Source organism: Elephantulus edwardii, unplaced genomic scaffold (genome assembly GCF_000299155.1).
Source record: "Elephantulus edwardii isolate Elephantulus edwardi_28Jun2011 unplaced genomic scaffold, EleEdw1.0 scaffold00038, whole genome shotgun sequence".
In the NCBI taxonomy this organism is placed as follows: domain Eukaryota; kingdom Metazoa; phylum Chordata; class Mammalia; order Macroscelidea; family Macroscelididae; genus Elephantulus; species Elephantulus edwardii.
Window position 1 is genome coordinate 6,459,356 of NW_006399788.1, and position 18,164 is coordinate 6,477,519.

Consider the following 18,164-nt stretch of genomic DNA (forward strand, 5'->3'; position numbering starts at 1 on the left):
AAAAAAATTCTAATACAAATTCGATACTTTTGAGTTGTGCTGCTGGAGAAGAGTATTGAATATACCATGGACTGCCAGGAAAACAAACAGGTTCATCCTGGAGACAGTGAAACCAGGCTACTCCTTGGAGACAAGGATTCTAAAGCTCCATCAGACATACTTTGGACATGTTGCAAGGAGGGACCAGTCCTTGGAAAGGGATACCATGCTAGGGAGGTTGGAAGGACAGCTCAAGAAAGGAAGACTGTCCATGAGACGGATTGGCTCAGTGATTGGGGTAATAGACATAGGTGTGTGAGAGACAGTAAGTTTGTTTCAAAATAGAACAGAGTTCAGAACTGTACTCAATTTGAAATGGGCAAATTTCTAGAAAGATATAAGTTGTACTAACTGACTTGAGAAGGCATAGAAAAATCTAAATTAGATGTTACTAACAAAAAAGTTTCCTACTTAAACACAAGTCTGATATTTCATTAAGTCGTAGCAAACATTTCAAGAAGGAATACCAGTCTTATTACAAAGTTTTCCAAAAGATGAAAGTGATAACACTTCCCAGCTAATAATATTTCATTAATATTACCCCATACCAAGGGTTACTTCTGTAATTGGAAAATGTCTGTCATCTGCTCCTTTCTGTAACATGCTTGTCTGTCAGATACTGTTCTGAAGCTGAGCATTCCAATTAAGACAGACTAGGAAGAAAGATTGGCCATCCACTTCCAAAATAACACGCCTTCTAAAACCTTGTGTAAAATAGAGCACACTTAGCCTAGCAGTTATGGAAACTGAGGCTGAGCTCTCAAATTTGGAAAACACAAAACATCAGAACAATTATAAGCAGACATTAGTGATTGGAACGTGGAATGTGAGAATAATGAATGTAGGAAAATTTGACATTGTTAGAAAAGAAGTGGAACATGTAAATACATACTAGGTATTGGCAAAATAAGATGGACTGGCATGGATCATTTTGAATCAGTCATATGATCTACTATGCAAGAGATGAAAAAGGTGAGGAAAAATGGGGTTGCTTTCATAGTGAAAATACATCTTGAAATACAATGTTGTGAGTGAGAGGATAATAACCATATGCATACAAGGATGTCCAGTGAATACCACTATCACTCAAATACATGCACCCAACAGCCAGAGCCAAAGAGGGAGAAAAAGAAGATATCTACCAACTTTTGAAATCACAAATCAATCCAACATGCAATCCAAGTGCATTAATGATAATGGGTGACTGTAATGCAAAAGTTGGGAACAGGGAAGAAGGATCAGTAGTTGGAAAACATAGACTTGGTGACTGAAATGAGGCTAGAGATAGAATGATAGAAGTTAAGGAACTGAAGAGAAGATTTCAAATGGCAACACGGAAAGACAAAGCAAAATTATTATAATGAAATGTTCAAAGAGCCGGAGTCAGAACATCAGAGGGGCTGAACCCACTCAGCATTTCTTAAGCTGAAGAAACAAGAACAAATTCAAGCCTCAAGTTGGAATACTTAAGGATGCTTTGGGCAGAATAGTAAATGATCCAAGAGTCATTAAAAGAATATGGTTGGAGTATACAGAGTCACTGTATCAAAAAGAATTGGCTGACACAGAAGAATTTCAGAAAACAATGGGTGATCAAGAGCCTGTGGTGATGAAAGGGAAAGTTCAAGCTGATCTGAAGGAATTGGCAAAAAAACAAGACCTCAGGAATTGATGACATACCAATTGACATATTTCAGGAAACAGACATTACCCTGGACACTCTCATCAACTTGTGCCAAGAAATCTGGAGGACAGCCACTTGGACAACTGACTGATAGACATCCATATTTGATATTCAAAAAAAAAGTTAAGCTGACAGAATGTGGAAATTATTGAACAATATTATTAATATCATATGCAAGCCAGATCCTGCTGAAAATTTTTCAGAATAATTGCTAGTGTCTGGTGGATCATGGCTGAAAGCAGAAAGTACTAGAAGAATGTCTTTTTATACTTTACTATGCAAAGACATTTGACTATACTATGCAAAGACATTTGACTACGTGGATTAACACAGCTGATGTTAGATGGATCTTAGGTGAAAGCAGGGAATACCAGAAGAATGTCTATCTGTGTTTCATTGATTATGCAGAGGTGTTTGACTGCGTGGATCATAACAAACTGTGGCTGACTCTGAGAAGAATGGGAATCCCAGAACATTTAATCGTGCTAATGCGAAACCTATACTTGGACCAAGAGGCAGTCGTCAGAACAGAGCAGGGCAACACTGCATGGTTCAAAATTGGGAAGGGTGTACACCAGGGATGTGTCCTGTCTCCATACCTTTTCAAGCTGTATGCAGAGCAGATTATCCGAGAGGATGGGCTCTATGAGGAGAAGTGTGGCATCAGGATTGGTGGAAGATCTATTAACAATCTGTGTTATGCAGATGACACAACCTTGCTTGTTGAAACTGAGGAGGACCTCATGCACTTGCTGCAGAGGGTCAAGGACTGCAGCCTTCAGTATGGACTGAGGCCCAATGTCAAGAAGACAAAGATTCTCACCACTGGGATGGATGGCGAAGAGATTGAGATTGTTCACAGCTTCAGTTTGCTGTGCTCCACAGTCAACACTCTTGGCACCAACAGCCAGGAAATCAAAAAACGTATTGCGATGGGAAAGTCTGCTGTTAGGGACCTCTCTAAAGTACTCAAGAGCAACAGTGTCTCTCTGGAGACTAAGGTGCGCCTGATACAGGCCATGGTCTTTGCAATCACTTGTTATACATCAGAGAGTTGGACAATAAGTAGGGAGGATAGAAGGAGAATTGATGCCTTTGAGGTGTGGAGAAGAGTATTGAATGTACCATGGACTGCCAAGAAAACAAACCGATTCATCCTGGAGAGGGTTAAGTCAGGCTACTCCTTGGAGGCAAGGATTCTGGGGCTTCGTCTGACATACTTTGGACATGTTATAAGGAGGGTTAGGTCCTTGGAGAGGGACAGCGCAGGAGGGGAAGGCCCTCTGTGAGGTGGATTGATTCAGTGACTGGGGTATTTGGGATGGGTGTGTCAGAGGCAGTGCGATTGTTACAGGATAGAGCAGGGTTTGGGACGGTTGTACATAGGGTAGCTATGAGTTGCAAACGACTCGATGGCACATAACAACAACAACAATAGGTAACATCGAAAAGAATGGGCATCCCATAAAACTTAGTTGTGCTTATGAGAAGTCTATGCCTAGATCAAGAAGCTGTGGTCTGAACCCTTAAAGAGATGCATTGATGTGGTGACTTCAGCAGTGGGCTCTTCTGTGTCAGATGATGAAGATGGCACAGGATAGTGTAGGGTTCAGGTTGGCAGTTCATAGGGCCCCTGTGAGCTGTACTTGACTATACAGCACTTAACAACAACAAATGAAAAAAATTGACAATCGAAAGTGCCATCATGTTGACCAAGACTTACAGCAGCCCTATGAACAAAAGATCTGAACCTTATTCTGTCCTTCACCGTCATGATGATCTCTGCCACTACTGACTGCTGTGAAAAGAATTACATACAGTAGGAGGTCGTGGATAGAATGGGAGGAAAATGTGAAACAAAATTTAAAATAATGAAAAAGCTTACCGGTCTGATAGAGATGGGTAGCATCTCTGAGGCTGTGGCCTTAGATGACCTTAAAGCCTCGAATGGAAATCACTTGAATGGCTCAACTTTCAGCCAAACAGTAAATCAATGTTGGATAACAGGGAGGGATATGCTTCTTGGATAACCAGTCACTCAAGATCAAAAAGGTGGAATTTTGCCCAGAAATAAAGGTCAGAAGACAGGAAGAAAGAGGAAAGATGAAATAGTAGTGCCAATTGTTACTACATAAGAAAGTATTTTTGTGATCAGTGTCAGTAATTAGAATGTCCAGGAATTGTTAAATGGAGAACCAGTTTACTCCTTAAACTTTCATGGAAAGCTCTGTGGAGAGCTTAAAAAAAGGCAATTATGAAAATATGCATGCACATAATTCAATAATAACTCATTGGGCATAAGATCAGAACAGATACCTCACAAGATATGTACATGGAAAACAAGCATCTGGAAATATCCTAAACATATGATTGAAAAACTGAAAATTAAAACAACGTCACACACACTTAAAATCACGTGAGAGATGATTGCCCATATTTCTCCCGTGGAGCAGCTTGTGAAGTCAAACCACCTGCCTTTAGGTTGACAAGTCTAACTTCTTACCCATTAAGCCACCAGAGCTTTCTGTACTTTTACTTTTGTTGTTAGGTGCTGTCAAATTGAGTGTGACTGACAGCTGACCTGAACCCTGCCCTGTCCTGTACCATCCTCAGTTTTGAGACACTAGAGCCCATTGCTAAAGACACTGTGCAGTCCATCTCATTGAGGATCTTCCTCTCCTTCGCTGACCCTCTATCTTTCCAGGCATGATGTCCTTTTCCAATGAATAGTCTGATCTTACTACATGTCCAAAGTATGAAAGATGAAGCTTTGCCATCTTTGCCTTGCCTCAGGTGGCATTGCTAAAATCCTAAGAAGCAGACAATGCCATTGCTAATGAGATGAAGACCAGAATAAAGCTCTTTCACTGCTGGAAGGAATGCAAAATGTTACAGCAATGGAAGATGTTTTGTTTTTAATTTTACTAAGATAAAAAAAGTTTTCTAAGTAATATTGATAGGGAGTTTTAAAAATTCAGTCATTCATACATATAACATTGATTATAGTTGATTAATATGATTAATTACAATGATTGGTACCTTTTCCTTCACCAGTTTACCGATCAGTGAATTTTTTTTTAAACAAACAAACAAAAAGATTACAGGATTGTTGGGTTTTCATTCATTCATTGTTGCACATTTTCCTGACCCTTATGCTTCCCCAGTCCACTTTTCAGTGCCGCCTTGTCCAGACTGTTGTCATACATATAATGTCTAATCATATATTCCTTTCAGGTAGTTCTTCCCCTCATCTGGTCCAGTGCAGTGTTTATTATCTATACACTCTTTTCCTATTCTTCCCCTAACCCCTCATGTCAGTGCTATTTTATAACAGCAGTATTATGCAGTATTTGTCCTTTAGTGACTGAGATTTTTCACTCATTATTTCCATGCACCACTGTGTTATATAGTGTTTTATGACTTCATTGTTTTTCATTGGTGCATAATATTTCATTATGTGAATGTACCACAGTTTTTCTACTGATTTATTGTTGATGTGCACTTGGGCTGCTTCTGTCTACTTGTTATCAGGAATAATGCAGCAATAAACATGGGTTTGCATACATTTGTTTGAGTTGCATCTCTGGTTTCTTTAGGGTATATTCTCAGTTGTGAATTATTGGACCAAATGGTATTTCTTTTTCTGAAAGCTCTAAGGTGCCTTATATAATGTTTGTGCCAGTTTACATTCCCACCAACAGTAAATAAGAGTTCCAGTCTGTCCACACCCTTGCCAGCATTTGTTTTTTGCTGCCCTGTTGAACTTGGCTATTGTTACTGGGTTGATGACATTTAAGAAAATTTTTGTATTGTGATTTTAACAAAAGTTTACAGAAAGTTTGGATTTTTCATTGATTTATTGTTTTCTTTACTCTTCCTTCGCCCTTCCTCAGTCCACTTTGTAATGCACCTCTTGTTTCAGATTGTTGTCATAAGTATAATGCCTAATTCCTTTCAGCCAGTCCTTACCTCCTCATCTGTTTGAATGCAGTGTTCATTATCATATTGATGACGTTTTACTCCTTGTTCCCTCTCTTCCAATCCTTAGCAACCATCCAGGAAACATTTTATCTGTGTATAAAATGTTCCTTAGCATCTTATAATTGTTTCCTTTTATTATGTGACTGACTTATATCAGTCATCATAATTTGTTTTAGATTCATTCATGTTATACAGTATTTCACAAGTTCTTGACCAGTTTTGAGTGATGCATTTATGATGCATTAATGCTTAGTTATGTGAATGTACCAGTTTCTTTAGACATTTGTCTGCTGATGGGACACTGGGTTATTTTCAACTCTTTATTGTGATAAATAATGCTGTGAGTAAAATAGATGAGGTATGTCAATTTGTGTTGCAGCACTTATTTTTTTTTAAATTTTCTTATTTTTTGTGTGTGTACTGTCAAATTAGATCTGACTGGTACAGGAGGAGATAGCCCTTCCTTCTCCAGCAGAGCATCTGGTGGATTCAAACTGTGTACCTCTAGGATTGTAGTGCAGCTTCTTGCTAAGCACTTATTTTTTTTAAGGAGTTGCACTACCAACCTAAAGGCACATGGCTTGGATGTAACAGCTACTCCTTGAGAGAAAGTTGGGTGGTCTCCTCCCATGTGAATTTCAGAAGGTCAGCTGGGAGTTGATTCTGACTCGATGCCGCAAAACAGCAACACAACCACCTAGTACAGCGATTACTTAAATATATTTCAGTTATCATTGTAATTAATTGCTCCTGAGTCAACTACAGCTCCATGCTACCCAGTGAACCACAAACTGATTGATCCCTGTCCTGAGCCATTTTGACAATCTCTGCCATACCATGCTTTAGCCTATAGTTTCAGTCATTATGTCAGTCTATCTCCTTGATGGTCTTTTTCTCCTTCAGTCTCTAATTTTCCCACTATAATGTGTTTTTCCAAGGACTACACTTCCTAACAATAGGCCCAATGTGTGTCAGATCAGGTCTTAACATCTTTGCCTGTAAAGAGCACCCTGGTTGTACTTCCTCCAAGCCAGATCAGGTTGTTCTTTTGTCAGTCCATGCTATATTCAATACTCTTCACCAGCATCACAATTCAGAACCATCAATTCTTTGGTCTTCCTAATTCATTGTCTAACTTTCGTATCAATATGAAGCAATAGAAAACACCGTAGCTTAGATCAGATGTTTCTTGTTCATTAAATGGACATTAAGGAGGTCATAACAGCAGATTTTTCCCAATGCAAAAAGTCTTTTGATTTTGTGGCCTGCAACTCCAAATGTAGTTGGGCCATGTAATATGGAATCCTTGATAAATTAAACCATTTCTCCATTTATTGTGATGTTGCCTGTTGATTCAATTAAAAGGATTTTTAAATTTTTTTTATGTTGATAAACTTTATCGTATGGAAGCTTTATTATTTTCATCTTTTTAAATACTTCAGTTCTTCTCTTTCTGCAGGCTAGGCTGTGTCATCTGTATAACTTAGGCTGTTGAAATCTTTCAATCTTAATGTAACATTTATCATATAACCCAACTTCTTAAATTATTTGCTCAGCATGCATTTTGAATAGGGTGCAAAAAGAATACAACCCTGTTGTTACACACCCTTCCTGATTTTAAACAATACTGTATCACCTTATATTGTTGCTGCTTGGACTATGTACAGAATTTGTATGAGCACAGTAGTCTGGACTTCCCATTCTTCTCAATGTTACCCAAAGTTTATTATGATTCACACAGTCAAATGCCTTTTTGTAATCAAGAAAAACACAAGTAAGCATTTTTCAGTTATGTCTTCCTTTTTGCCAGGATCAGCCGTGATATCCCTTGTTCCGTGATCTTGTCTCAATCTAGTTTAAGTGTCTGGTAGTTTGTTGTCTCTATACTGCTTCAGCCACTTTTTAATAATCTTCATCAAACTTTGCAAGTGATACTAATATTGTTCACTGTCTGCTGAATCACCTTTTTAAGGAATGGGAACAAATATGGATCCTTTCTAGTTACTTGGCCAGTTGTTGTTTATCGTTGAGTTAGAACTGACTCATAGCTGACCATTCAGCAGGTTTTCAGAGGCAGTAAATTGCATGGAAGGAGATTGCCCATCCTTCTCCACTAAATAACTGGTGGATTCAAATTACATGCCTTTAGGATTATAGCACAGCAGTTCACCACTAGGACACCTGAGCTCCCTCTTTGGCAGGTAGCAGTCTTAATTTTTTTGCGTAAACTGTTGAGACACTTCCTGGTTGTATCATTTTGCTGAAACATCTCAACTGATATTCCTCAATTTTTGGTGCCTGCCTTTTCCCCCCTTTTCTCTTTTTTATTATTAATCTTAATGAAAGTTTACAGAGACTTTGGATTTCCATTCATTCATTGTTGCACTTTTCTCCTTGCCTACCCCGTCCCCCCAGTTTGCTCTTCTCTTTTAAAAGTAAAAGAGATTGTATTGTTATGCAATCCTTCCCCCCAAGTCCACTCCACTGTGCAGCCTTCATTCTTGACTCCTGCCATGACAATAATACCTAATCATATATTGCTTTTAAACAGTTCTCTCTCTCTCTCATCTGTTTCAATGCAGTATGTGTAATTTATCCCATCTTTCTCAGTCCCCCCCATCCTCGATGTCAGTCTTGTTTTACAACAGTGGAACTGTGCAGTATTTGTCCTTTTGTGACTGAGATATTTCACTGAACATAATGTCCTCCAGAGTCACCCATTTTGAATAGTATTTCATGAGGTCCTTGTTCTTCAGTGCAGTGTAGTATTACATTGTGTGAGTATATAAGAGCTTCTCTATCCATTTGTTTATTGATGGCACAAGATAGGACAGGGTTCAGCTCAGTTGTTTATAGGGTGTTTATAAGTCACACGACTCTTGGTGCCTAAAAACAGCAACAACTCCTCCTCTTCAATTGCCATTTGATTGATAACTTTTCCTCCATCTTTTGATTTTTAGTTTGTCTTTGTGTCTAAGGATTCTTTGCCCCTTCTAGACAGCATATGGATAGACGGGTTTTTTTTTTAACATTATTATTAGTCTTTTGCATTACTGATGAATTTAATCTATTCACATTTAGTATAATTATTAATAAGTATGGCTTTATTACTGTTATTTTGCTTCTCTTTTTTGTGGTGGTGGTGGTGGTGGTAGTGGTGGTTTCTTTATTCCATTTACTTTTCTATACTAAGTTACTTTTCAGTTTTTTTTAGAATTGTTCTTAACATTACCTTCATTGCTGTTATTTTAGTGTTCACAACATTGATTTTCCTCTTCATTTTGGTAAACTGCATGTCATTGAGTCATTCATTGGGTTTCTGAGGATGTAAATCATATGGTAGAAGGTTGCCTGTCTTTCACAGAGCCACTGGTGGATTGGAACCAACAAAGAGGAGAGAACTTAGGTTTAGTAGAGTAACTCCATATGGATAGGTCTTCAGTGCTCCCTTTATTTTGATGAGAAGGTTTATTTTCTTGAAAGTTACCTTGGAAAGTATTCTTATTCCCAAGACTAAAATAATTCGATTTATCTTAAAATTGTCTTGAATTACACTTGGTTTTTAGGTTCTGTAACTACATTACTTTATCTTTTTTTGTGTTGTAGTTCTAGTCTTGTATGGGCTGATACTTCTAGTTCAGTATTTCTTTTTAGTCGTCTCTGTTTATTATTTCCTTGTCTCTTTCCCCCCCCCCCAAAAATAGAGAATATTTCTAATGAAGAGACAAGAAAGCAAAATATGTCTCCTGCCCCAAATAATGCTGAGAGCCTCACTCATTTACTTATTCTTTCAGCACCAGGAATATAATGGTAATAATTTCAGTGAATATAATATTATTGTTTGATATAAATTCACGTGCTGCAAGCAATACAGGAGTTAGTTTCCTTTTATGACCACATACCTAGACCAGTGTTTAGATCTGATGGAAAACGGATCTGGAGAGTTCATTGTCTGTTTCTACATACAATAATTTCAAGTTACTGCCCATCACTGTTGATTATCTGAATAACTTAATTTAATATTTCTTGTAAGATTGGATTAGTTTTTATAAATTCTCTTTGTTTCTGTTATGTTGATGTTCTAATTTCACTGTCTTATTTGAATGACAGTTTTGGTGGTTTTAGAATTGTTGAGTGGCAATCTTTTTCCAAAATTATTTGTATATATCATCCCATTGACTTTGTGCTTGCATTATTTCAGCTGAGAAATCTGAACTTAATTTTACTATTTGCTCTTTGTAGATTGTTGTTGTTGTTATGTGCCATCAGGTCACCTGTGATTCATGGCAACCCTATGCAAAACAGCCTTAAACTCTGCTCTTTCCTGTTCCAATCTTATTGTCTCTTACATGCCTATCCCCACTACCCCAGTCACGGAATCAATCCATCTCATCAAGGGTCTTCCTCTCCTGCGCTGTCCCTCCACCCTCCCAAGCATGACGTCCCTCTCCAAGGACTGATCCTGCCTTGCCACGTGTCCATAGTATGTCAGACAAAGCTTCAGAATCCTTTGCCTCCAAGGAGCAGCCTGGTATCATCCAGGATGAACTTGTTTGCTCTCCTAGCGGTCCATGGTATAATCAGTACTATTCTCCAGCACCACAGCTCAAAAGACATCAGCTCTTCTTCTGTCATCTCTAGTCATTGTCCAGCTCTCTGATGCATAGCAAGTAATTACGAAGACCATGGCTTGGATCAGGCACACCTTAATCTCCAGACTGACATCATTGCTCTTCAGTACTTTGGAAAGGTCTCTGACAGCAGACTTCCCCAATGCAATTTGCCTTTTAATTTCCTGGCTGCTGTTATCAAGAGTGTTGACTGTGGAACCAAGTAAACTAAAACTGTTAACTATCTCAATCTCTTCACCATCCATACGGATGCTGCCAGTTGGATCAGTGCTGAAAATCTTTGTTGATGGTGAGCTTCAATCCATATCGAAGGCTGCAATCCTAGACCTTCTGCAGCAAGCACTTCAGGTCCTCCTCAGTTTCAGCAAGCAGGGTTCTGTCATCTGCATAATGCAGATTGTTGATGAGTCTACCTCCAATCCTGATGCCACACTTCTCATAGAGCCCAGCCTCCTGGATAATCTGTTCTGCATATAGATTGAAAAGGTAATGGAGATAGGACACATCCTTGACATACCCTTCCTGATTTTAAACCATTCAGTGTTTTCTTGCTCTGTTCTGATGACTGCCTTCTGGTCCAAGTATAGGATTCACATAAGCACAATCAAGTGTTCTGGGACTCCCATTCTTTACAGAGTCAGCCACAGTTTATTGTGATCCACGTTGTCAAATGCCTTTGTATAGTCAATGAAACACAGATAGACATTCCTCTGGTACTCTATGCTTTCAGCCAAGATCCATCTGACATTAGCTGTAATATCTTTAATGCCACGGCCTCTTCTAAATCCAGCCCGCACTTCAGGCAGTTCTCTGTTGCTGTGTTATTCTAGTCATTTTTAATAATCTTCAGCAGAATCTTGTTTTCATGTTTTATGAATGATTGTTGTTGTTAAGTGCCGTCGAGTCGCAGGTGACTCATAGTGACCCTATGAAGAAGAGTCCTCGACGTTTGGGTGCCTTTCATCCTCTCTCCAGGTTCATAGGGTTTCCAGAGGCAAGCTATTATGGAAGTGGATGCCACTCCTCCTTCCACGCTTGTTTAATCGGGGAGCTCCACCCCACTCCTAGTCCGCATTGGGTAGCCAACCATTAACGCATTTGACACATCCTTGTCACAGTGTTCAGCCTCACAGCAACCACAAGTGACCGCGGGACAGCAACTTGTACACCAGGGCTATACGACCTAGAGGATACTGTTCAATAATTTCCATACTCTGTCAGATCACCTTTCTTTGGAATAGGAACATTATCCTTGTAGATAACTTTTCATTTTCCCAAAAGTTCTTTGAGTATTTATTCTGTTTTTAATTTTGCAAAATTTCATTATATTTCAGTATAGCATTTTTTGGGTCTGTCATGTCTGAGATTACCTTTCTGAATACATACTTAATGACTTTTTTCTTGATATTTGGAGTGCTTTCTTTGAAAGATAGTTTGGAAGTTTCTTAACAAGTTAAAATAGTCTTACCCTAAGGTCTATCAGTTGTACTCCTGGGTATTTATTCTTGTTGTCAGTAATTAGAGTACCCAAGACATTTTTCACTAGATGAATGAGTACACAATGAAGTATATATTTAGTTTTCAGGAAAAAAAGTGTCAATGTATGGAGACTAAGGTATGCCTGATCCACGCCATGGTCTTTGAAATTACTTGCTATACATCAGAAAACAGGACAGTGACTAGGGATGACCGGAGAATTAATGCCTTTGAGCTTTGGTGCTGTAGAAGAGGATTGAATATACCATGAACTGCTATGAGAACAAACAAATTCATCCTAGAGAGGGTGAAACCAGGTTGCTCCTTGGAACCAAGGATTCTGACACTCTGTCTGACATACTTTACACATAATGCAAGGAGGGACCAGTCCTTAGAGAAGGACATCATACTAGAGAAGGTGGAGGCATAGCACAAGAGAGAAAGACCCTTAATGAGATGGATTGATTCAGTGACTGGGGTAATGGACATAGGTGTGTCATAGGAAGTAAGGTTGGCACAGGATAGAACAAGGTTCAGGGCTGTTTTACATAGGGTCACTATGAGTTGAAGTACATAACAACACCCAAGAGAAGGAAGCTAGCCTGACTGATTACTCTTATCTTTCCAGTGATATGCTTTTGAGAAAAGCTAAAACTGTGGAGAAAGTAAAAGAGCAGGGCTTAGAAACAAGCTGTGTGACTACCAGTGGATGAATAGCTGAGAAACAATGGTGCGCTCACACAGTGGAACATTTTGTGGCATTAAAAAGATTAAGAGTTTGTGAAATACTGTTTCACATAGATGACTCTAGAGCAAATTCTATTTTGTGACAAAAGACAGTTAATAGAATAGGACTGCTATTACAAAAAGCCAAGGAAAAGTTTCAGAAGTTTCACACAGAATCAATCTTGGAAGAATAACAAGGACATGTGAAGCAAGGGAGAGGGGAGTAAAAATTAATGAATGGATAAGTTGGGTGAAGATAAAGGTAGAACATGAAGTCTTGATTCAATATTATAATTAATTAATCACATAAATCAGTAGCAATTGATGGCTTAAAACACAGTGCTTATGAAATATTGTGTGAAAGCCCAATATGATTTGTAAACTTTGACTCACATTAAAAAAATAAGTAAATGGATAATAATTGTTGGTGGGAAAAGAAAATTGATCTGCACATCCTAAAAAGAGTAGTGATTGCCATGCCTTAGGGAGAGAGGAATAGATGGAGCACAAAATTTGTATGGCTTGAGTATGCATGACATACATTTGTCAAAACCCCTGAACAGCACAGTGAATCCTAAGATTAACTTAGATTTTAATCCTAAGATTAAATTGTTGTTGACTGTTGGTAGATTTCCTTCGAGTTGAGTATGATTCATAGTGACCCTATGAACAAAAGATCTGAGCCATGTTCTATCCTGCGCCATCCTCACACTTCCTAACATACAAGAGCCCATGGGGACAGTCCTTGTGCCAGTTCACCTGATTAACGGTCTTCCACTCCTTCACTGACTGTCCACCCTTCCCAGCATCTTGTCCCTTTCTAAGAAATAGCCTCTCCTGGCAACATGCCCAAAATATGTGAGGCAAAGCCTCATCATTCTTTCCACCGAAGATCTGTCCAGCTACATATGTTATTTTGGCCATCCATGGGCTGTTCGGTGCTCTTCTCCAAGACCACATTTTAAAGGCATCAGTTCTTCTGTCATCCTTAGTAATTGTCCAGCTCTCAGATACATAGCAAGTCTGGCCTAAACCAGATGCACCACAGTCCTCCAACTGACATCATTACTCAGTAATTTGGAGAGGTGTTCCTAACTGCAGGTTTTCCCAGTGCAGTGCATCTCTCCTTATTTCCTGACTGCTGGTGCCAAGGATGTTAATACTGGATCCAAGCAAGATGAAGCTCTTGACACTTTTCACCTCCTCTCCATTCATCATGGTGTTGCCTATTGATCCAGTGGTAGCGGTCTTTGTTTTCTTAACATGGAGATGTAATCCTTACTGAAGGCTGCATTCCTTGATCTTCTGCAATGAGTACTTCAAGTCTTCCTCACTTTCAGCAAGCAAAGTTGTATCATTTGCATAATGCAGGTTATTGATGAGTCTCCCTCCAATTCTGATCCCACAGTTTTCTTCATTGAGTCCAGCTTCTCACAGGTTTGCTCAGCAAATAGGAATGGAGAGAGAATAAAGCCCTGATGCATTTCAGGAAGTATTATATGAACAAGAGCCAATGGTATTGAAGGAGGAAGTGGAAGCTGCATTAAAGGTATTGGCAAAAAATAAGGCCCTAGGAATTGATGGGAGACTAGTTGACTTGTTTGAAGCCCTGAATGCCTTCACCAGACTATGGCAGGAAATTTGGAGGACAGCTGTCTGGCCTACGGATTGGAAGAAGTCCATGTTTGTTCTCATTCCCAAGAAAAATGATTGAACTGAATGTGGAAGCTACTGAGCAATATCATTAATATCACATGCAAGCAAAATACTGCTGAAGATAATTCAAAACAACTTGAATAGTACATATATAGGGAACTTCCAGAAGTTCAAGAAGAATTTAGAAGAGGCCAGAGCAGCAGCAATATCATTGCTAATGTCAGATGGATCCTGGCTGAAGGTAAAGAATACCAGACAAATGTCTCTTTGTGGTTTATTGACTGTGCAAAGGCTTATGTCTGTTTGGATCATAACAAGTTGTGGTATTTGACTGTGTTGTCCCAGAGCATTTAATTGTGCTCATGTGGAACATATACCAGGACCAGGAGGCTGTTGTGACAACACAGCAGGGGAACACTATTTCATTGGTTAGACAATGAAAGTTGACTTTTGGGATTATAACAAATTAATGGATAATATTGAAAGGACGGAAAACCTCAGAATATTTAATTGTGCACAGCTAAACTTAAACATAGATAAAGAAGCAGTTGTCTGAACCAACAAGAGAGCACTGGATGGCTTAAAATCAAAGTTGTATTTTTCTCCATACATATCGTTGAGATGTAATCTATAGTGAAAGTGATAGTCTTTAATTTTTTTCTGCTTCATTTTATTCATACTTAAATACACAGTGGTTGTGATTTATTTTCTCAACTTTGTGAAATGTGAGCTACATCCACACACCTGAATCCACACCATTTATTTAGAAACTACATTGTAGCGCACTTTACTGGTCTCTAGACAGCCACCACTGAGCTTTGCTAGGCCCTTCACTGTCCAGCCCATGCAGGATAATTTGCAGTCACCAGCCACACCTTCTGCAGGTGGCTGGAAATCACCTGAGCCAGATGAGCCTGGCTGATCCTTTCCCTGGGGCCTCAGATGGATGTATATGTGGTTATCTTTGATGAGATCAGCCAGAGTGAGAAAGTGGAGTCTGCAGCGTATCCCCAAATTGACAGAAGAAGGAGGCAGCAGTGTGTTGGTGCTACATCAAAACCCCCCCTGATGTCAGCTATTTGAGGGACAGGTGGGTGGGAAAAGGAAAAAGAAGGAAGGGAGCCAGTGTGGTATGAGGAGGGAAGGGGATGGGGGAGGGGAGAGGGGAGGAGACTGAGGGAGCAGGGATGAGAGCCAGGCAGGAGTGCTGGGAGTGGCCACAACTTAGCAGGAGTAGTGAGGGGAGGGCTGTGGTCTTAGATCTAATGCAGAAAGTATTTCAGGACCTCTTTCAGCAAGTTAAGACTGTGTCATCTGCATAATGCAGGTTGTTTAAGTTGTCTTCCAATCCTCATGCCACCTTATTCTTCATATAGACTGTTGTTGTTTTTATGTACTCTTGATTCACCTGCGATCCATAGCGACACTATGTACAGCATCTCTGAAGCCTGCCCTGTCCTCAACCAGTCTAATTCTGACACACTAAACCCCCTTTGCCCCAGTCACTGTACCAGTCCATCACATGAGAGTCTTCCTTTCCTGCACTGTTCCTCCACCCTTTCAAACATGACATCTTTCTCCAAGGACTGGTCTCTCCTGGCCACGAATTATTTGTTCAGCACAGAGATTAAATAGGTATGAAGAAATGCTACAACCCTGGCACACACCTTTATTGATAAGTGTATAGATTTTGCATGAGCACAAGTAAATGTTCTGGGAATCACATTCTTCTCAATGTTAACCATAATTTGTTACGCTGGTTATAGTCAAATACCTTTGCATGGTCAGTAAAACAGGAGTAAACATCTTCGTGGTAGTCACACTGTTTTCACCCACGGTCCATCCGACATCAGCAGTGATATCCTTCATTTCAGGGCCTCTTCCAAAACTAACTTGGATTTCTGAGAGTTCCCTGTCTATGTAATGTTTTAGCCATTTTTATATCATCTTCAGCAAGCTTTTATTTTTATGTGATATGCTCTGTACACCAAGGTTGAACTCCAGATGAATTGTGGGATGACACCAAGAAGATCATCCATGAAGAAAAAAAGCAAAGGGTCATTTCAAAGACAGAGGAAAAGAAAAGACCAAAGTGAATGTCAGAAGAGACTCTGAAAATTGCACTAGAATATAGAGAGGTCAAAACAAAGGAAAGAGGAGATGAATAAAAGTTTTCAAAGGGAGCTTGAGAAGGCAGAACAAACTACTATATTGAAATATGTAAAATTGTGGAGTTATAAAACCAATAGGAAGAAACACACAGTATTTATCAAGCTGAAACAACTGAAGAAAAGCCTCAAGTTGAAACACTGAAGGATTCTATAGGCAAAATCTTGAGTGATGCAGGCAGCATTAAAAGAAGATGGAAGGAATCCAGTGTACCAAAAAAAGAATTGATCCCCATTGAAACATTTTATGAAGTAGCATATAATCAAGAGCCAGTGATAATAAAGGAAGAAGTTTAAGTGACACTGAAAGCACTGGGGGAAAAAAATAAGGCCCCAGGAGTTGATGGAGTATCAATGGATGTGTCCCAACAAACAGATGCAGCTCTTCATGTGTTTCCTAAGCTTTGTAAAAATTAAAGACCTGGCCTGCTTAACTGTAAGCAATCCATATTTGTTCCTGTAAAAACAACCAACCAACCAGCCACGCAATAAAAAACTAAACAAGAGACCTAAGAGAACATAGAAATTATTGAACAACATCATTAATACTGAATTTAAGTAAAGTGTTGTTATGTGCCATCGAGTCGCTTGCGACTCATAGCAACCCTGTGTTCAAGAGCTCTAAACGCCGTTTTATCCTGTGCCAACCTAGCCATCCCAAACACACTTATTCCCACCACTCCAGTCACAGAATCAATCCTTCTCATCGAGGGTCTTCCTCTCCTGCGCCATCCCTCCACTCTGCCAAACATGATGTCCCTTTCCAAGGACCAGACCCTCCTTGCAACATGTCCAGAGTATGTCAGACGAAGCTTCAGAATCCTTGACTCCAAGGAGCATTCCGGCTTCCCCTTCTCCAGGACAAACCTGTTTGTTCTCCTAGCAGTCCATGGTATATTCAGAACTCTTCTCCAGCACCACAGCTCAAAGGCATCAAGTCTCTTTCTATCATCCCTATTCACTGTCCAACTCTCTGATGCATAGCAAGTAATTGCAAAACTATAGCCCGGATCAGGTGCACCTTAGTCTCCAGCCTGACGTCATTGCTCTTCAGTACTCTTGAGAGGTCCCTCACAGCTGACTTTCCCAATGCAATTCGTCTTCCTGATTTCCTGGCTGCTGTTACCAAGAGTGTTGACTGTGGAACCAAGTAAACTAAAACTTAACTATCTCAGTCTCTTCACCATCCATACTGATGCTGCCAGTTGGCCTAGTGGTGAGAATAATCTTTGTTTTCTTGATGTTGAGCTTCAATCCATATTGAAGGCTGCAGTCTTTGACCTTCTGCAGTAAGTGCTTCACATCCTCCTCGGTTTCAGCGAGCAGGGTTGTGTCATCTGCATAACACACCAATCCTGATGCCACATTCCTCCTCGTACAGCCCAGCTCTCGGATGATCTGTTCTGCATACAGATTAAAAAGGTATGGAGACAATACATCCCTGACGAATCCCCTTCTTGATTTTGAACCATGTAGTATCTCCTTGCTCTATTCTGACCACTGCCTCTTGGTCCAAGTATAGGTTTCGCATTAGCACAGTCAAATGTTCTGGGATTCCCCTTCTTCTCAGAGTCAGCCACAGCTTGTTGTGATCCACATAGTCAAAAGCCTTTGTATAGTCAATGAAGCACAGATAGACATTCTTCTGGTATTCTCTGCTTTCTGCCAAGATCCATCTAACATCAGCTATAATATCCCCAGTACCACAACCTCTTCTAAATCCAGCCTGCACATCTGGCAGTTCTCTGTTGACATATTGTTCCAAACGTTTCTGGATAATTTTCAGCAGAATCTTGCTTGCAT

At 39.7% G+C, this 18,164-nt stretch overlaps 1 protein-coding gene across 1 annotated transcript in view; it reads left to right on the forward strand.

The window, feature by feature from the left end:
• Nucleotides 1–18,164, forward strand: part of PIWIL2 (piwi-like RNA-mediated gene silencing 2) — a 143,366-nt gene that overhangs the window by 113,922 nt on the left and 11,280 nt on the right. The gene's annotated exons all lie outside the window — the stretch shown is intronic.